The 24,512-nt window shown below is 43.1% G+C and overlaps 1 protein-coding gene across 1 annotated transcript in view; it reads right to left on the bottom strand.

Moving 5' to 3' along the window:
* Positions 1-23,640, bottom strand: part of fmo5 (flavin containing dimethylaniline monoxygenase 5) — a 67,425-nt gene extending 43,785 nt beyond the window's left edge. Inside the window, exon 1 of the mRNA XM_059984785.1 lies at positions 23,397-23,640. The gene's annotated coding sequence lies outside the window, so the exon portion shown is untranslated. The remainder of the gene's footprint in view (positions 1-23,396) is intronic.
* Between the last annotated feature and the right edge of the window lie 872 nt (positions 23,641-24,512).

The raw sequence follows: 24,512 nt of genomic DNA, 5'->3' as shown, positions 1-24,512 counted from the left end.
TAGTAATAGGGAACAAAGAAATGGTGGATAAGCTTAATAAGTATTTTGTATCAAACTGTGGAAGGTCAGCAGTATGTCAGAAATTCAACAGTGTCAGGAAGCAGAATTGAGTGCAGTCATTATTACTAAGAAGAAGGTGCTGAAAAAGTAGATACGTCACTTAGATCAGATGGACTATACCCTGGCATTCTGAAAGAAGTAGCTGAAGAGATTATAGAGGCATTAGTTCCCCATAATGGAATGGTTCTGTAAAATTTCAAATGTCACTCCACTCTTTAAGAAGAGAGGGAGGGAGGAATCGACAGGAAATTGTAGGTCAGTTCACCTGACTTCAGTGGTTGAGATGATGTTGGAGTCCATTATTAAGGATGAAGTTTTGGGGTACTTTGATGCACATGATAAAATAGGCTTAAGACAGCATCGCTTGCTTAAGGAAATCCTGCCTGACAAATCTGTTGGAATTCTTTGATGAAATAACAGGCAGGAGAGACAAGGGAGAGTCAATGGATGTTGTTTAGTTGGGTTTTCTGAAGGCCTTTGACAAAATGCCTCACCCAAGGCTGAAAATCAGGACAATTGCTAAAAAGGATGGAAGATTGGCAGGAGGCAGTGAGTGGGAATTAAGGGGGCTTTTCTGGTTGTTTGATGGTGACTAGTGGTGTTCTGCAGGGATTGATGTTGGGTCTGCTTCCTTTCATGATATAGGTCAATGATCTGGATGATGGCATTAGGGCTTTGTGGCCAAGTTTGCAGAAGATACAAATAGACGGCAGGTGTGGGGGGAGGGACAGTGTTTTAGAAATAGGAAGTCTGCAGAAGCACTTTGACATATTAGGAGAATGAGCAAAAACTGGCAGATGGAATACAGTGTAGGGAAGTGTATGGTCATGAGGTATGGTAGAAGAAATAAAGCCATAAAGTATTTTCTAAATTGGCATTAGAGAGGGGTCTGGAGGAGGTTCTTGAGAATGATAGGGTTAAGACATGAGAAGCATTTGATAGCTCTGGGCCTGTACTCACTGGAGTTTAAAAGAATGAGGAGGGAACTCATTGAATATTGAAAGGCCCAGATAGAGTGGACAGTGAAAGAATGTTTCCACTAGTGGGGGATTCTAGAAACAGAGGGCACAGCCTTAAGTCCATTTAGAAAACAGATGAGGTGGAATTTCTCTAGCATGAAGGTGGTGAAACTGTGGAATTCATTGTTGCAGACAGCTGCAGAAGCCAAGTAATTGGATATATTTAAAGCAAAGGTTGATAGGTCCTTGATTAGTAAGGCTGTCAAAAGTAATGGGCAGAAGGCAGGAGACTGGGGTTCAGAGGGCTAATAAATCAGACAAGATGCACTGAATTGTCTAATTGTGCTCCTGTGTCTTATGGTCTTACTATCTGCTACACAATCCTTCTTAAAATTCCACATTTATCCCTATCAATAAATCCTTTTCTTCCTCCCAATGTGGCTCATGTAATTTGTCTCACCTGTTCCAACAGTAACACATTACACATTATAGCAAGAAGTTGGATAAAGGAATTTCTTCTGAATTCGTTGGTGGACTTAAGTTCCACATCATCTCCCTGCTGTGCGTCAAGGCAAATACCTTCTTCAGCACTATTTCCAATCGGCTGTGCACCTACCCAGCAAAGAACATCAGTCCAGAAGGGTGGCACTTCAGGGATGTCTGGAGCACACCGGTGTGGTGACACAGCTCATTAGGGAGGCCAGAGAGAACAAGGGCAACCTATCAGTGCTGTGGTTTGACCTGGCAAATGCATATGGTTCTATTCTGCACAAGCTGGTGCAGCTCACACTGACCAAACATCAGAAAGTACACTGCAGATGCTGTCGTCAAATCAACACGTACAAACAAGCTGGAGGAACTCAGCAGGTTGGGCAGCATCCGTTGAAAGGAGCAGTCAATGTTTCGGGCGGAGACCATTCGTCAGGACTGAAGAAGGAGGGGGCAGGGGCCCTATAAAGAAGGTGGGGGGAGGGTGGAAGGTGCCAGGTGAAAAACCAATCAGAGGAAAGATCAAGGGGTGGGGGAGGGGATAGACCGGAGAGGTGAAGAAGGAATGTAATGGGAAAGCACTGTGGGTGGTAGAAGAAGGCAGAATCATGAGAGAGGTGATAGGCAGCCAGAAGAGGAGGCAGAGTGAAACTGGGATGAGGGAAGAGAGAGGGAGGGAATTACTGGAAGTTGGAGAATTCGATGTTCATACCAAGGAGCTGAAGACTACCCAGACGGTATATGAGGTGTTGCTCCTCCAACCTGAGTTTGGCCTCATCATGGCAGTAGAGGAGGCCATGTATGGACATATCCAAATGGGAATGTGAAGCAGAGTTGAAGTGGGTGGCAACTGGGAGATCCTGTCTGTTGTGGCGGACAGAGTGGAGGTGCCTGATGAAGCGTTCCCCCAATCTGCGTCGGGTCTCGCCGATGTAGAGGAGGCCGCACCGGGAGCACCGGATGCAATAGGTGACCCCAACAGACTCACAAGTGAAGTGTTGCCTCACCTGGAAGGACTGTTTGGGGCCCTGAATGGTGGTAAGAGAGGAGGTGTAGGGACAAGTCTAGCACTTACACTTGCAGGGATAAGTACCAGGTGGGAGATCTGTGAGCAGGGATGTGTGGCAGGAAGTCGCAGAGGGAACGATCCCTGTGAAAAGCAGAGAGGGGTAGAGAGGGAAAGATGTGCTTAGTGGTGGGGTCCTCTTGCAGGTGGCGGAAGCTGCGGAGGATAATATGCTGGATCCGGAGGCTGGTGGGGTGGTAGGTGAGGACAAGGGGGACACGGTCCCTGTTGTGGTGACGGGAGAATGGGGTGAGGGCCGAAGTGCGGGAAACAGAGGAGATGCGGGTGAGGGCATCATTGATGGCGGCAGAAGGGAAACCACAATTCTTAAAGAAAGAGGACATTTGACATGTCCTGGAATGGAAAGCCTCATCCTGGGAGCAGATGCGGCGGAGACCGAGGGACTGGAACCAAACACCACGTTCCAGCAGAATCAGAGACCTTATCGTTGATTATTACAGCAGCTTCAGGATGAGAGTCTCTTCAGGAGCAATTACATCAAGCTGGCACAAGGTGGAGATCGGCATCATGACGGGATGCACTATCTCAGTGACACTGTTCTCCCCAGCCATGAACGTGCTCACTAAATCTGCTGAGCCAGAGTGCAGAGGGCCCAGAATGAATTCCGCTCAGCGGCAACCACCCATTAGGGCTTTCATGGATGACTTCACAGTCACCACAGAATCAGCCCCAGGCTGCCGGTGGATTCTGCAGGGGCTTGAAAAGCTGGTGGAGTGGGCCCGGATGCGTTTCAAACCAGCCAAATCAAGATCAATGGTGTTGAGGAGAGGGAAGGTGGAGAACAAGTTCCGGTTCAGCATCGCAGGCACAGCCATCTCAACCATCACAGAAAAGCCAGTCAAGAGCTTAGGTAAGATTTTTGATAGCTCTTTAAGGGACACGACATCCATTCAGGTGACCTGCACAGAGTTGGATGGCTGGCTGAAATCCGTGGACAAGTCTGGCCTACCTGGGAAGTTCAAAGCCTGGATGTATCAGCATGGCATTCTTCCCAGAATCCTATGGCCCCTCCTCGTCTATGCAGTTCCGATCTCGACGATCGAAACCTTAGAGAGGAGGGTTAGCAACCACCTCAGGAAATGGCTGGGACCGCCAAGGAGCCTGAGCAGCATCGCCCTCTATGGACGCCACAACAAACTGCAACTGCCCTTCAAATCCCTGGAGGAGAAATTCAAGGTAACAAGAGCCAGAGAAGTGGTACAGAACAGGGACTCAAGTGATCCGAAGGTGGCTAGAACAGGGATCCAAGTGAGGACTGGTAGGAAGTGGAGGGCAGAGGAAGCTGTTCAGGAAGCAGAGGAAAGGCTGTGTCACAGGAGGCTGGTGGAAGTGGTCACACGAGGCCAAGTTGGGCTAGGATCCTTTCAAACTCCCCAAATGGACACCATCAGAGGGCAGGGAAGGCGCCGCCTAGTTCAGAAGGAGGTGAGAGCAGCAGTGGAGGAGAGGAGAACCTGCAAGGCGGTGGGAATGAAGCAACAGGGAGCTTGGGCAAGATGGAGGAATGTGGTTGAGAGGAAAGTGATCTGGGCTGAGCTTTGAAAAGCCGAGCCTCACCACACATCCATTTTCTCATCCAGGCAGTGTATGATGTGCTTCCAAGCCCATCAAACCTGCACACATGGGACAAAGCAGAGTCATCTGCATGCCCACTGTGCTCCAAGCGAGGAACCCTGGAGCACGTCCTCAGCGGCTGTACAAGGGCACTTGGTGAGGGACAGTACCGACAGAGGCATGATCAGGTCCTGAAGCCATCAGCGCAGGAGTTGAGTGGGCGAAGCGGCAGCTGAAGTTTCCCAACCATATCGCAGCCTGCGACCAGACATTGTCCTTGTGTCGGAGTCTACCAAGCAAGCGGTGCTGCTGGAGCTGACAATCCCACGGGAAGATCGCTCGGAAGAGGCCTTTGAAAGGAAGCTCTCCAAGTACGCAGGACTGGTCAGCAACTGCCAGCGGGCTGGATGGAGAGCGAGGTGTCTCCCACTGGAGGTTGGTTGTAGGGGATTCGCAGCCCGTTCCTTAGCCAGAGCTTTCAGCAATTTGAGCATCGAGGGAGAGAGGAAGGGGAGAGCTATCCGCAGTACCACCGATGCAGCAAAGAGAGCCACAAGATAGGAACATCACTGAAGATGTGTCGAGACATCAGTAGATATATGTACACAGCATGTTTATATACCCCTTTTATTAATTTATGTCATATTTAAATATCTTCTCCGTAAAGCCTTCCTTCTGCAATTTAAGGACCAATAATTTCCCTACCTGATATTTATATATGATTTCAGCTGAAGAAGCTACTATTAATTAGAAGTGAAAAATCCTACATGAGGAAATCTGCAGATGCTGGAGATTCAAGCAGAGGAACAACACCTTATATACTGGCTGGGTAGCCTCCAACCTGATGGCATGAACATTGACTTCTCTAACTTCCATTAATGCCCCTCCCCTTCTTACCCCATCCCTGATACATTTAGTTTTTTCCCCATCCTCTTTTTTCCTCTCTCTGCCCATCCTCCATCTCCCTCTGCTGCTCCCCTCCCCCTTTCTTTCTCCCTAGGCCTCCTGTCCCATGATCCTCTCACTTCTCCAGCTCTGTATCCCTTTTGCCAATCACCTTTCCAGCTCTCAGCTTCACCCCACCCCCTCCAGTCTTCTCCTATAACTTCACATTTCCCCCTCCCCCTTCTACTTTCAAATCTCTTACTATCTTTCCTTTCAGTTAGTCCTGACGAAGGGACTCGGGCCAAAACGTCAACTCTGCTTCTCTCTGTAGATGCTGCCTGGCCTGCTGTGTTCCACCAGCATTTTGAATGAAATATCCTATTGCGATTGGTATCCTTACCCCTCACCATTCAGATTTGTAAACACATAACTGTTGCTCTTGAGAGAAAAATAAATACAATTTTGACAGCATCTTTTGGTGTTCCTCCAGCATTTTGTGCGTGTTGCTTGGATTTCCAGCATCTGCAGATTTTCTTGTCTTAGACTATTGATTAGAAGTGGGGGAAACCCCTAATGCAATCGGTCTTCTTCCCCATCATCCTCCAGAATCAAAAGCACATAGCTTTCTCTGGAGGGAAAAATAAATGTTTTTGCTAGTGTCTTTTGGTGTTTGTCCCAACAGCAAATATTAAAACTTATTATTCTTGATTTCTTCAAACATCTTTCAGGTGTTCCTGAGTACAAGACAGGGTGCCTGGGTAATTAATTGTGAGGCTGAAAGAGGATACCCTGCTGACGTGAGATACACCCACCACATTTGTAACCCATTTGTTTCACCTGTAACTGCTTCCCTAATTCAGAGATCCTTAAACAGTCAATTTGATCATGGAAAGTATGGTTTGTAACTTGGTGTGTAATGCTAGATGATGTCCTGTCCATGGGGCTAAATTTGCCGTGTGAATTCATCTTTGTATTCTTTTAATTTGTTCCTTGAAACCTCATGTTCTGTGTGGGAGTACACAGGGAAATCTTTTCTGTGTAATGGATTTGTTCACTGACTTTTATGAATACTGTAATGGGGGCCCTCAACTCATAAGTAGGAGGGGTTATCCCCCACAGCTGGACATTTCCTCTAGCTCAACGGAGGGTCATCTACTACAGACCTCAGCCTTGGAATCACACGTTCGTTGCCATTTTTGTTATTATTTGAGTTTCTTGGTTCTTATTGTTCAGGGTGTAGATTGATTAAATTTTATTCTAATTTCAATGATACATTGACAGATAAATAAAGATGGCTAAGGACAAGGTAAAATTCATTTCTTTTAATGTAAATGGGCTATTCAATCCAATCAAACCCAAGAGAATTTTATCCAAAATGAAAAAAGAACAAGCACATGTAGTATATTTAGAGGAAACTCATTTAAGTGATAATGAGCGTAAAAAAACTAAAGAGAATGGGCTTCACTAATCTGTTTTTCTCCTCATATAAATCAGGACATAGGAGAGGAGTTGCTATTCTTATCTCAAGTAAGCTAAATTTTGAAAAATATTCGAAATGGGAGATAAAGAAGGCAGATATATTCCGGTAAGGGGGAATATAGATGGCAATTCAGTTACTCTATTGAATATATACGCATCCCTGGAAGTGAAATTGGTTTCTTTCAGAAAATTACTGATATTATGGTAACGGAAACAGAAGGTCTCCTGTTATGTGGGGGAGACTTAAATTTACAAGTACAACCAAACTTAGTCTCTTCCAATAGAAAAACCTATGAAACAAAATCTTTACATAAGAAAGTTAATACACTTTTTGAGGATGTTGATATATGGAGGGACCTTTTCCCTGACAGAAGGGATTACACTCATTATTCTGCTCCACATTCTGTATAAACAAGAACAGACTATTTCATAACATTTGGAAAAGAGAAAGACAAAATAAACACCTGTGGAATTGGGACAAGAGATGTAAGTGACCATGCACCTATATAGTTATCTGTTGATTTTGACCTACAACCGAAGAATACTATTTGGAAATACAAGTCTACTCAATGATCCATACTTTAAGGAACAAATTAAAAAAGAAATTGGTTTCTACTTAGAACTTAATGATAATGGAGAAGTCTCACCTCCCATTTTATGGGATACTCTGAAGGCGGTCTTAAGAGGGAAAATTATAGCGATATCATATAAGAAAAAAATAAGGAATAAAACATTAGAGGAATTACAAAATAGGCTGAAGGAACTAGAGAAAAAAACACAAATTGAATTTGGCACAGGATACATTAAGGGAAATTAAAAGAATTAGGAATGAAATAAATAATTTGGCTACGCAAGAAATCAGGAAAAAACTTAATGTTTCTGAAACAGAGACATTATGAAAGCAGATCGAAATCTATGAAAATACTGGCATGGAAACTGGAAAAAAATAGCAGAAAATACAACTCATAGAATTAGGGACCCAAGAACGAAAATGATAAAAGATAATCTAAGTGAAATTCAAGAAGCTTTTGAAGTGTTTTACAAAACGCTATATTCCAAAGTTCCAGGGGGAAGCTTAACCCAAATTGACACCTTCTTGAATTCCCTAGAGTTACCCACTTTAAGCGAAGAACAAAATAGAAGATTGGAGAGTGGCTAATGTTATCCCACTTTTCAAGAAGGGAGGGAAGGAGAAAACGGAGAACTATCGCCCTGTTAGTCTAACGTCAGTTGTGGGGAAGATGCTTGAGTCCATTATTAAGGACGAAATAGTGGCATATCTTGATGGCAGTAATAGGATTAGGCCGAGCCAGCATGGATTTACCAAGGGCAAATCATGCTTGACTAATCTGTTGGAGTTTTTTGAGGGTGTAACAAGGATGTTAGACAAGGGTAAGCTAGTGGATGTTGTGTACCTAGATTTTCAGAAGGCATTCGATAAGGTGCCACATAGGAGATTGGTGAGTAAAATCAGAGCTCATGGCATTGGGGGCAGGGTTTCAACATGGATAGAAAACTGGTTGGCAGATAGAAAGCAAAGGGTAGCAGTGAATGGGTGTTTCTCGGACTGGCTGGAGGTGACTAGTGGGGTACCACACAGCTCTGTATTGGGACCACAGCTCTTTACGATTTATGTCAACGATTTAGATGAGGGCATTGAAAACTATATCAGCAAGTTTGCTGACGATACTAAACTGGGTGGCAGTGTGACATGCAAAGAGGAGAATACAGGGAGACTTGGATAGGCTGGGTGAGTGGGCAGATACTTGGCAGATGTCATTCAATGTGAATAAATGTGAAGTTATCCACTTTGGAAGCAGGAACAAGAAGGCAGAGTATTGTCTGAACGGTGTAGAGTTAGGTAAGGGAGAAATGCAAAGAGACCTCGGAGTCCTAGTTCACCAGTCAGTGAAGGTGAATGAGCAAGTGCAACAGGCAGTGAAGAGGGCAAATGGAATGTTGGCCTTTATTACAAGGGGAATTGAATACAAGAGCAAGGATGTCCTTTTGCATTTGTACAGGGCCCTGGTAAGACCACACCTGGAATATTGTGTACAGTTTTGGTCTCCAGGTTTAAGGAAGGACATTCTGGCAATTGAGGAAGTGCAGCGTAGATTCACTAGGTTGATTCCTGGGATGGCAGGGCTGTCTTACGCAGAGAGATTGGGCTTGTACACGCTGGAATTGAGGAGATTGAGAGGGGATCTGATTGAAACGTTTAAGATAATTAAAGGATTTGATAGGATTGAGGCAGGAAATATGTTCCAGATGATGGGAGAGTCCAGTACCAGAGGGCATGGATTGAGAATAAGAGGTCAGTTATTTAAAACAGAGTTGAGGAAGAACTTCTTCTCCCAGAGAGTTGTGGAGGTGTGGAATGCACTGCCTCAGAAGATGGTGGAGGCCAATTCTCTGGATGCTTTCAAGAAGGAGCTAGATAGATATCTGATGGATAGGGGAATCAAGGGATATGGGGACAAGGCAGGGACTGGGTATTGATAGTGTATGATCAGCCATGATCTCAGAATGGTGGTGCAGACTCGAGGAGACGAATGGTCTACTTCTGCACCTATTGTCTATTGTCTATTGACTGCTGACATAACTGAAGTTGAATTAAAAACTGCAATTAGTAGGCTTAAATTAAGCAAGTCACCAGGATCAGATGGGTATATGGCAGAGTGGTATAAAGAATTTAAAAATGAGTTTATTCCTGTTTTTCTCCTCACACTGAACTGGAATCTAAAAAAGGCACAAATGCCACCCAGTTGGAAGGAAGCGATAATCTCAGCTATACCAAAAGAAGGCAAGGATAAAATGGAATGCAGGTCATTTAGACCAATATCCATTCTTAATGTGGATTATAGGTTATTTACCTCCATCTTGGCCAAACGATTAGAGGAGTTTCTACACATACTAATACGTAATGATCAGACAGGTTTTATACGACAACACCAGACACAAGACAATATACGAAGGACACTTCACATTATGGATCAAATACAAAAAAATAAAATTGAAGCAATAGTGATAAGTGTGGATGCTGAAAACGCATTTGATTTGGTTAACTGGAATTTTCTTTACAGAGTTTTACATAGATTTGGTTTCCAAGACACAATTATTAAAACTATACAGACACTATATGACAATCCTACTGCTAGGATTAAAATCAATGGATATTTATCAAATAGTCTTACCCTAGAAAAGGGCACGAGACATGGTCGTGCATGGTCACCACTACTCTTTGCATTATATCTGGAACCATTAGCTCAATACATCAGACAAAATGAAGATATCAGGGACAGAGCATAAGCTGACAATCATATTGAACGTTACAATAAAAATGAAGATTTGGAGGATGCAGTTGTCACAAGCATTGTATGAAACAGACCATTATCTACATTAGGCATCGGTGTTGATTTTGTTCATTAATATTTAATCAAAAGAACAGGGCAGGGTACATTTGATGAATTATTAAGTTTTATAGTACTGTAGTAGTGTTGCTAGTGTTCCAGTTTGTTCTGTATTTCAATTAAATTATAATTTGTTACTCAATAAAATGGAAGTTTGTTTTACATGTTTTAATTCTTTCCATGAAACTTCAACTAACGGGCAGACGCTTAATAGGGTCAAAATGTCCTGGTCCTGATGTGTCCCAATTAACCAGAATCTACTGTACTTCTTTTCTGTGCCATGGGCACCCAGGATATTATTTCTCTTCCCTGTCTAATTCACTGCTGTGCATTCAATCACCACCTCTCATTTTGATTCCAATCAACTGATTAAACAGAACTGCAATGCATTTTCTTTATCAAACACTGATATGATCTTGTGTGCATAGTTACCAATTGAAATGTTTCTATTTAGTTTTTCTCCTTCACCAGATCAATGCTGCATTTGACTTTGCACTCATTGCCAAAATGTTTATTCTCCAGTGCTGTATGAGAGTGCTTTGTAAAATGGTTTATTTCATCAATCATCTGTTAATTCTGAAATATTAATATTCTCAAGTCAATGGAGAATGGACGTTATCTCTTTTTTTCAGTTTATACAGCCAACATCCAAAAGCTAATGACAATTTGCCAAATTGCATTTTATCTGGACGCTTTCTTGTTTAACCTAATGTGAAACCGTTCACTGAATCAGCAGCCATCTTTGAAGATGACACTGTGGAAGATATTGATGCTGTTATTTTTGCAACAGGATACAGTTTTGCTTTCCCATTTCTGAATTTTATTTGTCATCAAAGTTAACAGAAACCATGCCCTTCTTTTTAAGAATGCCTTTCTACCTCACCTGGAGAAGCCAACTCTCGCCATCATTGGTCTTGTCCGTTCATTAGCAGCCACGATGCCTATATCAGAACTGTGTAGCAACAAGGATTTCCTGGTGGACAACCATGTTTATTCCATTCCACATTCACATCCATGGTCCATGCCCTCCATTGCTGCCATAATGAGGCCGCTCTCGGGTTGAGATCACACACCTCATATTCCATTTGGGTAACCTCCAACCTGACAGCATGAAATTGATTTCTCCAGCTTCCAGTAATATCTATCCCACCTCTCTCCCTTTTCCATTCCTCATTGTGGCTCCCTCTTACCCCGTCTTTACTCCTCACCTGGCAGTCACCTCTCTCTGGTACTCCCTCCTCTTTCTTGCAACGTCCCTTCTCCTAACAGATTATTTCTCCTTCACCCCTTTGCTTTCTACCGATTGCCACCCAGCTTCTCACTTCATCCCCCTCATCTGTCACCATCCAGCTTGTACTTCATCCCCTCCACCCACCTTCCTGTGCTCACTTCTACCTCTTCCTTTCCAGTCCTGATGAAGGCTGTTGTTCCAAAATATTCACTCTTTATTTCTCTCCGTAGATGCTGCCAGACCTGCTGAAATCTTTTAGCATTTTTTACATTGTGTTGTTCTGGATTTCCAGCATCTGCAGAATCACTTGTGTTTATGAACAATATTCACTTTACTTTCACACTATTGGCAAGTATTGTGTAATCTGCAAATTTAAAAATGTTTGCTTGCACCTCCAGGTCAGGTAATTAATATAGATGGAGGCGGGGGGAAAATCAATGGTCCAGTATCATGTGAATGCCAATATCCACCTTCCTTGGGTCTGATCAACAAACATTTACTATGGTCCTATGTTTACTGTTAGTTAGGGCAATTTCTTCTGCCCACTCAAGTGGTACTTTTTGACTGTTGACTCTGAACTCAAAACCACATCTTCTATTTCAACATTTTACTTACCAACTAACTTATTTAATCTTTCACTATTATTGTTACGCTTTCCTTCACCTCACCCCTCCAGCCCATTAAAGTCCCTACTGAAACCACAGAGTGAATGACATAATAGTCATGATGTCATAATGTAAGACAATGGGGTTATGTTAATTGGCCTGTATCAAACCAGACAACACTGTCTAACTTATTTAGTTCAAGGGAGCTTGCAGACCAGACTGATACTATCACTTACCACATGAAATAACTGATCTATCAATAGTTGGGAGACTCGAGAACTCGGTGTAAGTCCTCACAGCGTTAATTGTAGGCGTTTGGGGTCTCTGTCACCAGAAGCTTTGGTGTGAAGTTACCAAGTAGCAGAGAAACAGTATAGATGTTAGAGAACAGTCAGGCTTGTTAGGAATGTTTACAGTACAACAAGAAGAATGAAAGAAAGAGGAGGTGACCAAAATCCATTTCTTTGCCTTCTATTTCTGATTCAGGCGACTCTTTCTTCAGCAATTTGGTATGTCTTTTTAGCTTAAAGGAATTGTATCTGTGGTTTGGAAATCCTCTATGTTTGTGATGTGGAAATCTTTTATAAGATAGTATTATGTACCCCATAACTGGGTTGTCAAACCAGCAGAAATGGAACACCTGTTGGAGTCTGTAATTACTAGAAACTAATTACTAGAAAAAAATTACTAAATTAAGTAATACAGTACACTAAATGCAAGGATATAAATGTAACAGGTTAGCAATGATGACATACACATATACACAGAAATATGGGAATAGGAATCAGCCAAGCTCTATCGAAGTCTCGGGGTAAATGATCAGTCTTCAGGTGAAGCAGAGTTCAGTTCAGTTTAGTGTAGTTCGAAGTAGTTGTTGTGGCACTGTTGGAAAGGGAAAGAGAGTGAGAGATACAGCTGAAATTTCAGGCAAACCTTCCATTGTCTTCTTGTCCCATTGCTGTCACCTACTGTGACCCCTCTGTTCCAGATGCGACCGTTTTTCCGTGGTGAACCCGTCACCCAGCCAAGGGTGGACACACAACAGGTCCCCATCGGTCATACCTTTACACCCTGTGAGCCTCTGGCTGATTCCCGCGAATCGGTCCTCCAAACTCCCACCAACTTGTGGGGGCACAAAGCTCTCTCCAGGATCTCGTGGCATGTCTGCCTGTGTCTTAGCAAACCCGCTATTTTATCCACCCCTGATGGGGTATCACCTGTCCATCAAACTTCACCATATCCTGTTGTCTCAGTAGGAGTGTTAACGAACAGTTCAGGTTCAAAGCAAATGTCTGTGGCAGTATCAGTGCAGATGCCAAAACACTGAATTAAGTGTCTCTCTCCCTCTCCCTCCCCCTCCCCCCCTCTCTCTCTCTCTCTCTCTCTCTCCCTCCCCCTCTCTCTCTCCCTCCCCCTCCCCTCCCCCTCCCCTCCCCCTCCCCTCTCTCTCTCTCTCTCTCTCTCTCTCTCTCTCTCTCTCTCTCTCTCTCTCTCTCTCTCACTCTCTCATTAGCATTTTGAATGGCTCTCCCTTATCTCTCTCTTATCAGCAGCATCCCTTCTGCAGCTCTGCTTGGCTTCACACATAACAATAGAAAGATAGAAAACCTACAGCACAATACAGACCCTTTGTCCCACAAAGTTGTGCCAAACACGTCCCTACCTTAGAAATTATTAGGCTTACCCATAGCCCTCTATTTTTCTAAGCTCCATATACCTATCCAAAAGTCTCCTAAAAGACCCTAACGTATCCACCTCCACCACCGTTGCCAGCAACTCATTCCACGCACTCACCACACTGCGTAAAAAACTTACCCCTGACATCTCCTCTGTACCTACTCCCCAGCACCTGAAATCTGTGTCCTCTTGTGGCAACCATTTCAGCCCTGGGAAAAATCCTCTGACTATTCACACGATTAATGCCTTTCATCATCTTATACACCTCTTTTGGGTCACCTCGCATCCTCCGTCGCTCCAAGGAGAAAAGGCCAAGTACACTCAACCTATTCTCATAAGGCAACATACTGGTAAATCTCCTCTGCACCCTTTCTATGGTTCCACTTCCTTCCTCTAGTGATGCGACCAGAACTGAGCACGATACTCCAAGTGGGATCTGATCAGGTCCTATATAGCTGCAACATTACCTCTCGGCTGCTAAATTCAATTCCACAATTGATGAAGGCCAATACACCGTACACCTTCTTAACCACAGAGTCAATCTGCACAGCTGCTTTGAGCGTCCTGTGGAGTGTTAGCATCCTAAGGCTCCAAGATCCCTCTGATCCTCCACACTACCAAGAGTCTTACGATTAATACTACATTCTGCCATCATATTTGACCTACCAAAATGAACCACCTCACACTTATCTGGGTTGAACTCCACCTGCCACTTCTCAGCCCAGTTTTGCATCGTACTGATGTCCCGCTGTAACCTCTGACAGCCCTCCCACACTATCCACAACACCCCCAACCTTTGTGTCATCAGCAAATTTACTAACCCATCCCTCCACTTCCCCATCCAGGTCATTTATAAAAATCAAGAAGAGAAGGGATCCCAGAACAGATCTCTGAGGCACACCACTGGTCACTGACCTGCATGCAAGTCCTCTGTGAGTTTTAAATGTTTTAAGAGATTTACCTAAATTTAAAAACGTATCACTAAAAATAAATGAACTGTGTTTAAACTACTTAAACAGCTGGAAGTGCATTCTCCTTAGTGGGAGGAAGGGGAATCCCTATGCTTAAAGAGTGGGTTTTGGCAGCTAAACATGCCATGGAGCTCAAACAGGGGAATGATCAAGCCTTTGAAATGTAGGTGGCTACAGTATAACATCTCTTTAGTGAGCATACCTGTAGCTAGCTATATTGTATAAGGCTTCCGATCTTCGAGTTCAGAATTTCACAGGCAGCAAACCCAATATCATCGCACCTAAACTACCTTATTGTAATCCTTACACTTTATTTGCCTAACTGTGCCGTCCCTGTAAATGCAACAGTATAGTCTGCTTTCCTTTGACCCCTTCATGCAATGATGTGCCTACGTGGCACTCAAAAGGTTATCTCTGTAACTCAGAACATTGGGACAGCAAAAGTAAAAGTGAATCAACATTTGATTCACTGCTTTCAGGTGCTTGTGTCTGACATTAGTTTCTCCTTCTTGTTTTCACTGTCCAGATGCACTTGCCCTTTCTCTAGCAAAGCATTAATTTCAGGCCAATTTCTGCAGGTGAAATGCTTCGGCCCAACGGCTCACCTGGTGGTTTTCTGATTCAGGGCCTAGGCCTGGAAAGGGGTGGGTGGGTGCGTGCGTGCGCGTGTGCGCGCTGTAACCAGAGAGCTGTGCCTGTCCTTTGACAGCACTGCCCTCACCTGGTCGGAGGTCACACCACCTGCCAGTCAACATTTTGCCCCTCCCAACTACTCAATGCACACTTAACCACTGGCCACTTTAATTGGATTAACCTGTCTAGCACCAAGCCGTTGGCCCCCTGACCTATAAAGGGTGCTACATGTGCTTGGCTCCCTCTCTTTTGCCATCCTCGAGGGACCACCCTGCTTCACTCCAGGTAAGGTGTGCATTGAATAGGGTTGTGGGAGCGTTTATTGTTGTCCCTCTAGCAAAGAGCCATGCTTGCCCATAGCCAAAGGGGGGGGGGCAAGTATTGTAGTTACTTTTCCCCTGCTTGTATGTGTACCTGTACTCCGTTCCCACACCGTTTTCCCGTGTATTGTACTGCCAACCCGACTTTTCCCATGCTCCTCTATTCTAAGCGTGTTTGTACGAATACTGTAGCTGCTTGTGTTGTTCCCAAGCTTTTTCTCCCCTTGTAAGTAAACTCCTTATTGTTAAAACTGTGTCCAGAGCTCTTGCCTTGAGACCCAAAGAACCTTTCTCATTTCCATCACAACATGCGCGCACATATATGCATGTGTGTGTATATATGTGTGCGTGTGTGTGTGTGTATATATATGTGTGTGTGTGCGTGTGTATATATATATATATATATATATATATATGTGTGTGTGTGTGTGTGTGCGCTTTGGCGTGTGGCCAAGTGGTTAAGGCGTTCATCTAGTGATCTGAAGGTCGCTAATTTGAGCCTTGGCTGAGGCTGCGTGTGTGTCCTTGAGCAAGGCACTTAACCACACGTTGCTGCTCTGTGACGACACCGGTACCAAGCTGTATGGGTCCTAATGCCCTTCTCTTGGACAATATCAGTGGCATGGAGAGGGGAGACTTGCAGCTTGGGCAACTGCCGGTCTTTCATTAAAATAAACAACTTTGCCCAGGCAACTTTCCAAGGTCAAATCAATGGTCTATCAAGACTAATGGAAGCCTCTCTATATAATACACACACACACAGAACATGGAAACATACCATTTGGCCCAACTTGTCCATGCTAACCAAGGTGCCTTCTTTCAGATCAATGAACTTTCATAAGAACTGAAGAAGTTCTGATGAAAACATGAGGAAATCTGCAGATGCTGAAAATTCAAGCAACACACACAAAATGCTGGTGGAATGCAGCAGGCTAGGCAGCATCTATAGGAAGAAGTACAGTTGGCGTTGGGGGCAAGACCCTTTCATCAGTTGCTAACAGTAATCAAGTTTCTCTCCACAGTTGATGCTTAAATTGTTGGCGATTTTCAGTACTTTTCTGTTTTTCTGCCTATAAACATCTGCAATATATTAGACCATAAGACATAGGAGCAGAATTAGGCCATTCGGCACATTGAATTTGCTCCACCATTCAATCAAGGCTAATCCTTTTCTCCCCCTCCTCAGCCTTCTCCCCGTAACCTTTGATGTCCTGTCCAATCCAGAACGCATCAAGTTCTACCTTAAATACACCCAACGACCTAGGCTTCACAGCTGCCTGTGGTAATAAATTCCACAAATTCACCACCCTTTAGCTAAAGAAATTTCTCCACATCTGTTTTAAATGGATGCCTCTCTCTCCTGAGGCTGTGCCCTCTTGTCCAAGACTCCCCCGCCATGGGAAACATCCTGTCCACATCTACACTGTCTAGGCATTTCAACATTTGAAAAGTTTCCATGAGATCTCCCTCATCCTTCTAAATTCCAGCAACTACAGACCCAGACCTATCAAGCATCCCTCGTACAATAACCTTTTCATTCCAGAATCATCTTTGTGAACCTCCTCTGAACCCTCTCCAATACCAGCATATCTTTTCTTATGAGACCAAAACTGTTCACGATACTCAAGGTGAAGGCCTCACCAGTGCCTTATAAAGCCTCAACATCACATCCCTGCTCTTGTATTCTAGACCTCTTGAAATGAATGCAAACATTGCCTTCCTCACCACTGACTCGACCTGCAAGGTAACCTTTAGGGTGTTCTGCACAAGGACTCCCAAGTCCCTCTGCATCTCAGATTTTTGGACTTTCTCCCCATTTAGAAAATAGTTCCCACATTTACTTCTACTACTAAAGCACAAGACCATGCATTTTCCAACATTGTATTTCATTTGCCACTTTCTTGCCCATTCTCCTAATCAGTCTGTCCTTCTGCATCCTACCTGATTCCTCAACACTACCTGCCCCTCCACCAATGTTTGTATCATCTGCAGATGAGGCAACAAAGCCATCTATGACATCATCTAAATCATTGATATATAACATAGAAAGAAGTGGTCCCAACACCAACTCTGCGGAACACCACTCGTCACTGGTAGCCAACCAGTAAAGCAACCTTTTATTCCCACTTGCTGCCTCCCACCAATCAGCCAATGCTGTAACCATACCAGTAACTTTCCCGTCCACCTAAGTATTACATCTATCACAAATAGCATTAATATTGGGAAAAATATGGGTTAATTAATCCTTTGACATATGTGCCCGATGCACTACCCTGAACTGTATCAAGGATTGATGGGCACAAATAGATGCAGTACTTACCGGATGAAAAATTTTACTCCATTGATTATCTGAAGGTAACTCTTGAAATTCCAATTCCCAGACAAATTTAATTTTATCATTAGATATCATTCATAAATTCAGTAACCATTTATAAATTGTAGCTATTGATCCTTTTGGAGTGGTTTAACCTGGAAGAGGATATCTATTATATTAGACGGATAAGCAGAGAGATAATTTGGAAGCAAAATACGTTAAAAAAAAATACCTAATTTGTAAATATCTAAAAAACTGTACATTGGATAAATCAAATTTATCCGCTAGCTGAGTAAAAGACATTAAACAATCCCCTATAAACAAATCCGAAAAAGTTATACCTTTGGTTTTCCAAATTAAAAAAGCCTGATTTAAAATTGAGATCCTATTAATGATAGATGTAATACTCAGGCGGCCACCTTAACTCATATGTTTTGGTCTTGCATAAAGTTGGGGAATTTTTGGAAAGATGTTTTTAAAACCTTATCTAAAATGCTGGATCTGGATTTACAACCAAACTTATTTACAACTATTTTTGGGATTATTCCATCAGAAGCAGGATATACTCTTGCTTCCGCTCAGTGGACAATAGCCTTTTCAACCTTATTGGCTAGGAAAGGAAGGACCCTAACCGTCCTACCGCCTTTTATTGGCTTTCCTCTATCATGTTCTATTTACATCTAGAGAAAATAAGTTGGACATTGGATACATTCTTTAAATTTGAAGAAATCTGGCGATCTTTTATTTAATATTTTCATATGATCTGATTTTTGTACTGATTCTCTTCCAGCTATTTTTTCAGAACCTTGGATTTGATCAGAGTCTCTCTTCTCTTGGTTTTTCTCTCGGGATGGACTGCCCAGTCCTTTTTTTTCTGTTTAGAAGTGTTTTTTTTCCTTCTCTTTTCTTTTATACAAAAATTTCTAATAGTCCTTCCTTTCTTCATAAATTGATAAGAGGAGTTATACATTCTATATCAAATTCATACTTTGTAGATCAACACTGTGTGATTCTGATATTGTTTATTTTACCTTCTGTATGTACTGCTATTGACATGTATACCAGATATTCTCCTCCTGTTTGTATACACACTTTTTTAAAAATCGAAAGAAAGAAAGAAAGAAACTTTCCTGTCATACCATGGTCTCCTAACTTGGTAGCAGCCTCATGTGTGGCACCTTGTCAAAGGCTTTATGAAAGACCAAATATACACCATCTACTGCATCCCTTTATCTATCCTACTTGTAATCTCTTCAAAGAATTCCAACAGATTCATCAGGCAAGATATTTCCTTAGGAAACCAGGCTGGCTTTTCCTATCTTGTCCTGTGTCACCAAGTATTCCATAACCTCATCCTTTACAACTGACACCAACATCTTCCCAACCACCAAGGTCATGCTAACTGGTCTATAATTTCCTTTCTGCTGCCTTGCTCCTTTAGAGTGGAGTGACATTTGCAATTTTCCAGTCCTCTGGCACCATGCCAGAGTCCAATGATTTTTTTTTTGGAAGATCAATTTTAATGTTTCCATAATCTCTACCGCTACCTCTTTCAGAACCCTAGGGTGCAGATCATCTAGTCTGGGTAACTTAAGTACCCTTAGGTCTTACAGCTTTTTGAGCACCTTCTCCCTTGTAATAGTAACTGCACTCTCTTCTCTTCCCTCATACCCTTCAACATCTGGCACACAGCTAGTGTCTTCCACAGTGAAGACTGATGTAAAATACTCATTTAGTTCATCTCCCATCTCCTTGGCCCCTGTTATGATTTCTCTGGCCTCATTTTCTAGTGGACCTACATCTACTCCCAGCTCTCTTTTATGTTTTTTTTTTAACATACTTGAAAAAGCTTCACTATTCACTTTGATACTGTTTGTTAGTTTGCTTTCATATTTCATCTGTTCCTTTCTAATGATTCTTTTAGCTGCTCTCTATAGGGGTTTAAAAGCTTCCCATTCCCCTATCTTCCCACTAATTTTTGCTTTGTTGTATGCCCTCTCTTTTGCTTTTACATTAGCTTTGACTTCCCTTGTAGGCCACAGTTGTACTACTTTGCCATTTGAGTATTTCTTCACTTTTGGAATAAACATGTCCTGCACCTTCCTCACTTTTCACAGAAACTCACACCATTGCTGCTTTGCTGACTTCCCTACCAGCAGCTCCTTCCAAATTACTTTGCCAGCTTCTCTCTCATACCACTGTAATTTCCTTTACTCCACTGAAATTTTGCTACGTCAGACTTTACATTCTTGCCATCAAATTTCAAGTTGAACTCAATCATATTGTGATCACTGCCTCCTAATGGTTCTTTTACCTTAAGCTCTCTAATCTCCTCCGGTTCATTATATAACACCTGATCCAGTATAGCTGATTCTCTAATGGCCTCAATGACAAACTGCTCTAAGAAGATATCTCATAGGCATTCAACAAGCTCACTCTCTTAAGATCCATTTTCAACCTTATTTTCCCAATCGACCTGCATTTTGAAATCTCCCATGGCTATCATAACATTGCCCTTTTGACACGCCTTTTCTATCTCCCATTGTAATCTGTGGTCCACATCCCAGCTACTGTTGGGAGGCCTAAAAATAACTGCCATCAGGGACTTTTTACCCTTGAAGTTAATTAAATCATCCCACAAGGATTCAACATCTTCCGATCCTATGTCACATCTTTCTACTCATTTGATGCCATTCTTTACCAATAGATGCACACCACCCCCTCTGCCTACCTTCCTATCCCCCTGATATAACGTGTAACCTTGGACATTCAGCTCTCAACTATAACCATTCTTCAGCCATGATTCAGTGATGGCTAGAACATCATATTTGACAATCTGTAAAAGTGTAACAAGATCATCCACCATATTTCTAATAACACTTTGAAAACTGTATTTGCTGCTTTTGTTGATTCTGCATCCCTAATACACTGATACACACCCTTGTGACTTATCATCCACCTGCCCTTCCTGACTGAATGCTTTATTATCATTTGTTCTATCCCGAATCCCTTCACTCCAGTTCCCACCTCCTGCCAGGTTAGTTTAAACCCTCCCAAACAACTCTAACAAACCTGCCCGCGAGAATATCGGTTCCTCTCAGGTTCAGGTGCAACCCGTCACTTTTGAACAGGTCAGAGCTCCCCCAGAAGAGATCCAATGATCCAAGAACCTGAAACCCTGCTCCCTGCACCAGCTTCTCAGCCATGCAGTAATTTGCCAAATTATCCTGTTTCTACCCTCACTGGTGCGTGGCTGAGACAGCAATCTAGAAATTACAACCCAGGAGGTCCTGCTTCTCGGCTTTCTACCTAGTTTTCTAAATTCTCTTTTCAGGACCTCATTGCTTCTCCTTCCTATGTCATTGGTACCAATATGTACCAAGACACCTGGCTGCTCCCCCTCCCTCTCCAAAATGCTGTGGATGTGATCTGAGACGTCCCTGACCCCGGCACCTGGGAGGCAACATACCATTTGGTGTACCATTCATGTCCACAGAATCTCCTGTCTGTTCCCATGACTATTGAGTCCACTATCACTACCACTCAACTCGTCTCCCTCTTTCCCTTCTGCACAATGGACCCATGCTCAGTGCCAGTAATCCAATCTCTGTGGCATTCCCCTGGGAGGTCATCCCCACGACAATATCCAAAACAATATACTTATTATTGAGGGGAATGGCCACAGGGGTGCCCTGCGCTTACTGCCTATTCACTTTTCCATTTCTCCTGTCAGTCACCCAGCTACTCGCCTCCTGCAACTTCGGGGTCACTCTGATCGATTATCTCTGCACTCTCCTGTACAAGCCCAAGGTCATCCAGCTGCTGCTCCAGATCCCTAACATGGTGTTCCAGGTCTATTGCAAGTAGCACCAATGACCCAGGTTCAATTCCTGCCACTGCCTGTAAGGAGTTTCTCTGTTCTTCCTTTGACCATGTGGGTTTCCTCCGAGTACTCTGGTTTCCTCTGGTTAATTGTGTGGTGCAGGGTCATTGGGCTGGAAGGGCCGGTTACCGTACTGATCTCTAAATAAATAAATTCCCTTCTGTTTCTCTTTCCATGCAAAAGATACGTCAGCTCCCAAAGGCACAAGATTCAAGTCGAGTTCATACCCTACATGGATGAGATAGCTGAGCTGATCGGTGTAAAACCCAACATCAAGCACCTCCTCCTCACTGATCCACAGCTGGCATTTCAAGTTTTCCTTGGCCCCTGCACACCTTTCCAGTTTTGATTGATGGGACCTGGAAAATGGCCAAAAGCCCGGGAAACCATCTTGACACAGTGGCACCGCACCATCAAGCCCACTAAAACGCGTGTGGTTCCCAGCGGTCAGCAAAATGCCTCTCGGCCAATCCTGCTGAAATTCTTGCCCGTACTGGTGGCACTCTGTGCTGTTTATCTATTTCTCTATTAGTCAAGCTCGGCTTCTGTTGCCAAGCCAAATAACAATGGAGATTGTTTCGCATCCAATCGTTTCAAACGAACTGTAACTAATTATGTTATTGATGACACTTTGAAAGAGCTCAAGTGCCTTGAATGAAACACACCTAGCGTATTATTCACATTTTAACTGTTCAGACAACTCTAATCTTGTATTCTAATATTTAACATTCATTGAATAAATCCCTTCAGAGATAGCCAGTTGTCTGAAGTGTTACGAGTGACTGAGGGATCTGCACTCCATTTGGAGTTTGCAATTTGGAAATGAACGAGGTGAACAAGCATGTTGTGATCTGAATATGCCAGAAGTATTTGCACACTTTTTCACAGAAGTTGTACTTTATCCCAGAAGTGGAAATTTGGCTGTGTTGGTCATACTCGACAACTGTTAAATTTCAGATCCCAGACCAAGGATGGAGCCTGGTCCATGGGTTCATTTCACATCCTGACCAACATTTCTCCATCAACTAATGCCCAATTAGGCAGTTTTATCGCAGACCTTTCTCTTGTAATTTGGGATTTTACTGACATATATGGATCTCACTGAAAAGTACAGAACTTAATTGTGTTTTTTTCTGAAAGTGGTATAATAGTGTACTATATTTGTTTCAGTGAATTGTTAAGTAATTCTGAAAGATGCTTACCTAATAATAATCAGATTTACAATTATTTAACAACTCTAACTTTTTTAAAAAAGATTACACTAAAGTGATAGTCGAAGCATTCGCAGGGAACAATTGAGTAATTAGCGAATAAACACTGCTGGCTTTCTATTCTCATACTCGATTAAGGGGGAAAAGTATTTACAAACTTGTTCATATTACATACTGTAGCCCGGTAGCGGAAATTACCAGATTGCATCACAAACTTAGTGTGGGTCAGGTCACTGCACTGAGCAATTTATTCCGGAAGTGTTTGTGTTGGCAGAACATTCCGTGCTCAGGATTATATCGATTAAAATTTTTTCGCGAAGTAGATCAAAGTAGACCTTTTGTAGTGCCAACAGGTATTTTGGGTCTAAACGCAAAGAGAAAGCCTCACAAAACTGCTCCTCCCCTATTACCCCTGTGTAGTGGGAGGGTCATGCCCGTGTTGTCGGCTGTCGCACTCGAGCAACGGGTTTGTTTTAACCACAAATCCGAGCAACGCACTCAAAATGCTGGAGGAATACTGACGGGCCAAAACTTTTTTCCACAGATGTTCCTGGCCTGCTGAGTTCCTCCAAAATTTTGCGTGTTGTTTGCGTTTAAAATGATCAGTCTGTGTAGCGGCCTTACTCACCCGTTCAGTTACAGTTCACAACCTCAGCTGCCAGCAAGTCTCAATAACACTGGCGCAGTGCGTAAAGTTGCAGTCGGGTACGATCTGTGCCAGAGCGCTGTGTGTGTTTAGTTGTACATCTTCCCGCTGTCATGGAGCAACCCCCAATTGTAGTATTGATGTGACTCGGACACCGCTGTAGACTGAACAACCATAACAGACTTACATTTTCCTTATTCCGCCCCACCCCGCCCCGTCCTTTCCCTTCCCGTCCTGTCCTGTCCCGTCCCGTCTGAACATCATACGCACTCTGACCTACGAATACTCACACAATGCATTACATCCTCCTTCTCAAGATATTTTTTACAACTCTGAATTACCAAACCAATGCCTTTCTTACATTGCAACAGACATAACATAAACTAAAAAAATAACTTATAATTAGCTTTCAAGAAGGACCTAGATAGGTATCTTATGGATAGGGGAATCAAGGGGTATGGGGACAAGACAGGAACCGGGTATTGATAGTAATTGATCAGCCATGATCTCAAAATGGCGGTGCAGGCTCAAAGGGCCGAATGGTCTATTTCTGCACCTATTGTCTATACTGTATTCGACATTGTATCTTACAATACTAACAACAGTGTATTTTCTTTTACTAACATAAACTAATAAACCTTTTATTTCACACCTTGGAACTTATAGCATGTGTGACTTGTCGTGGTTACTTGAAATGACCGGGAGACACAGACAATTCTTCGAGAAGTTTAAACCTTTATTTGCAAACAAAGGCTGAGGCAATCAATGAACTTGTCACTGAAAGCCCGCCGAGCTCCGGTGTACAGCATTCTTTATAGTAATTTCTTATCTCAGTTACATTTCGGTTTCATCGGCATACCCAATCAATTTATAATTGCACATCATCTATATATTAACTAATCAATCGCTGTTGCCTAGCTCTCGGTGCGTCACCATTATTTTTCACCCATTCGCATTGGGACCTTATTCGTGGCCAAGATTATGTTTTCCAGACAACCTCCCTCACATTACATTCCTGCTCGCAGCATCCTGTCCGCCACCGTTATCTCGTACTAAACAAAGGCTGAGTGTAATACATGGGATACATCTCAGCTAATA

This window comes from Hypanus sabinus, chromosome 11 (assembly GCF_030144855.1).
Source record: "Hypanus sabinus isolate sHypSab1 chromosome 11, sHypSab1.hap1, whole genome shotgun sequence".
Lineage (NCBI taxonomy): Eukaryota > Metazoa > Chordata > Chondrichthyes > Myliobatiformes > Dasyatidae > Hypanus > Hypanus sabinus.
This window is presented reverse-complemented; position numbering and strand designations above follow the sequence as displayed.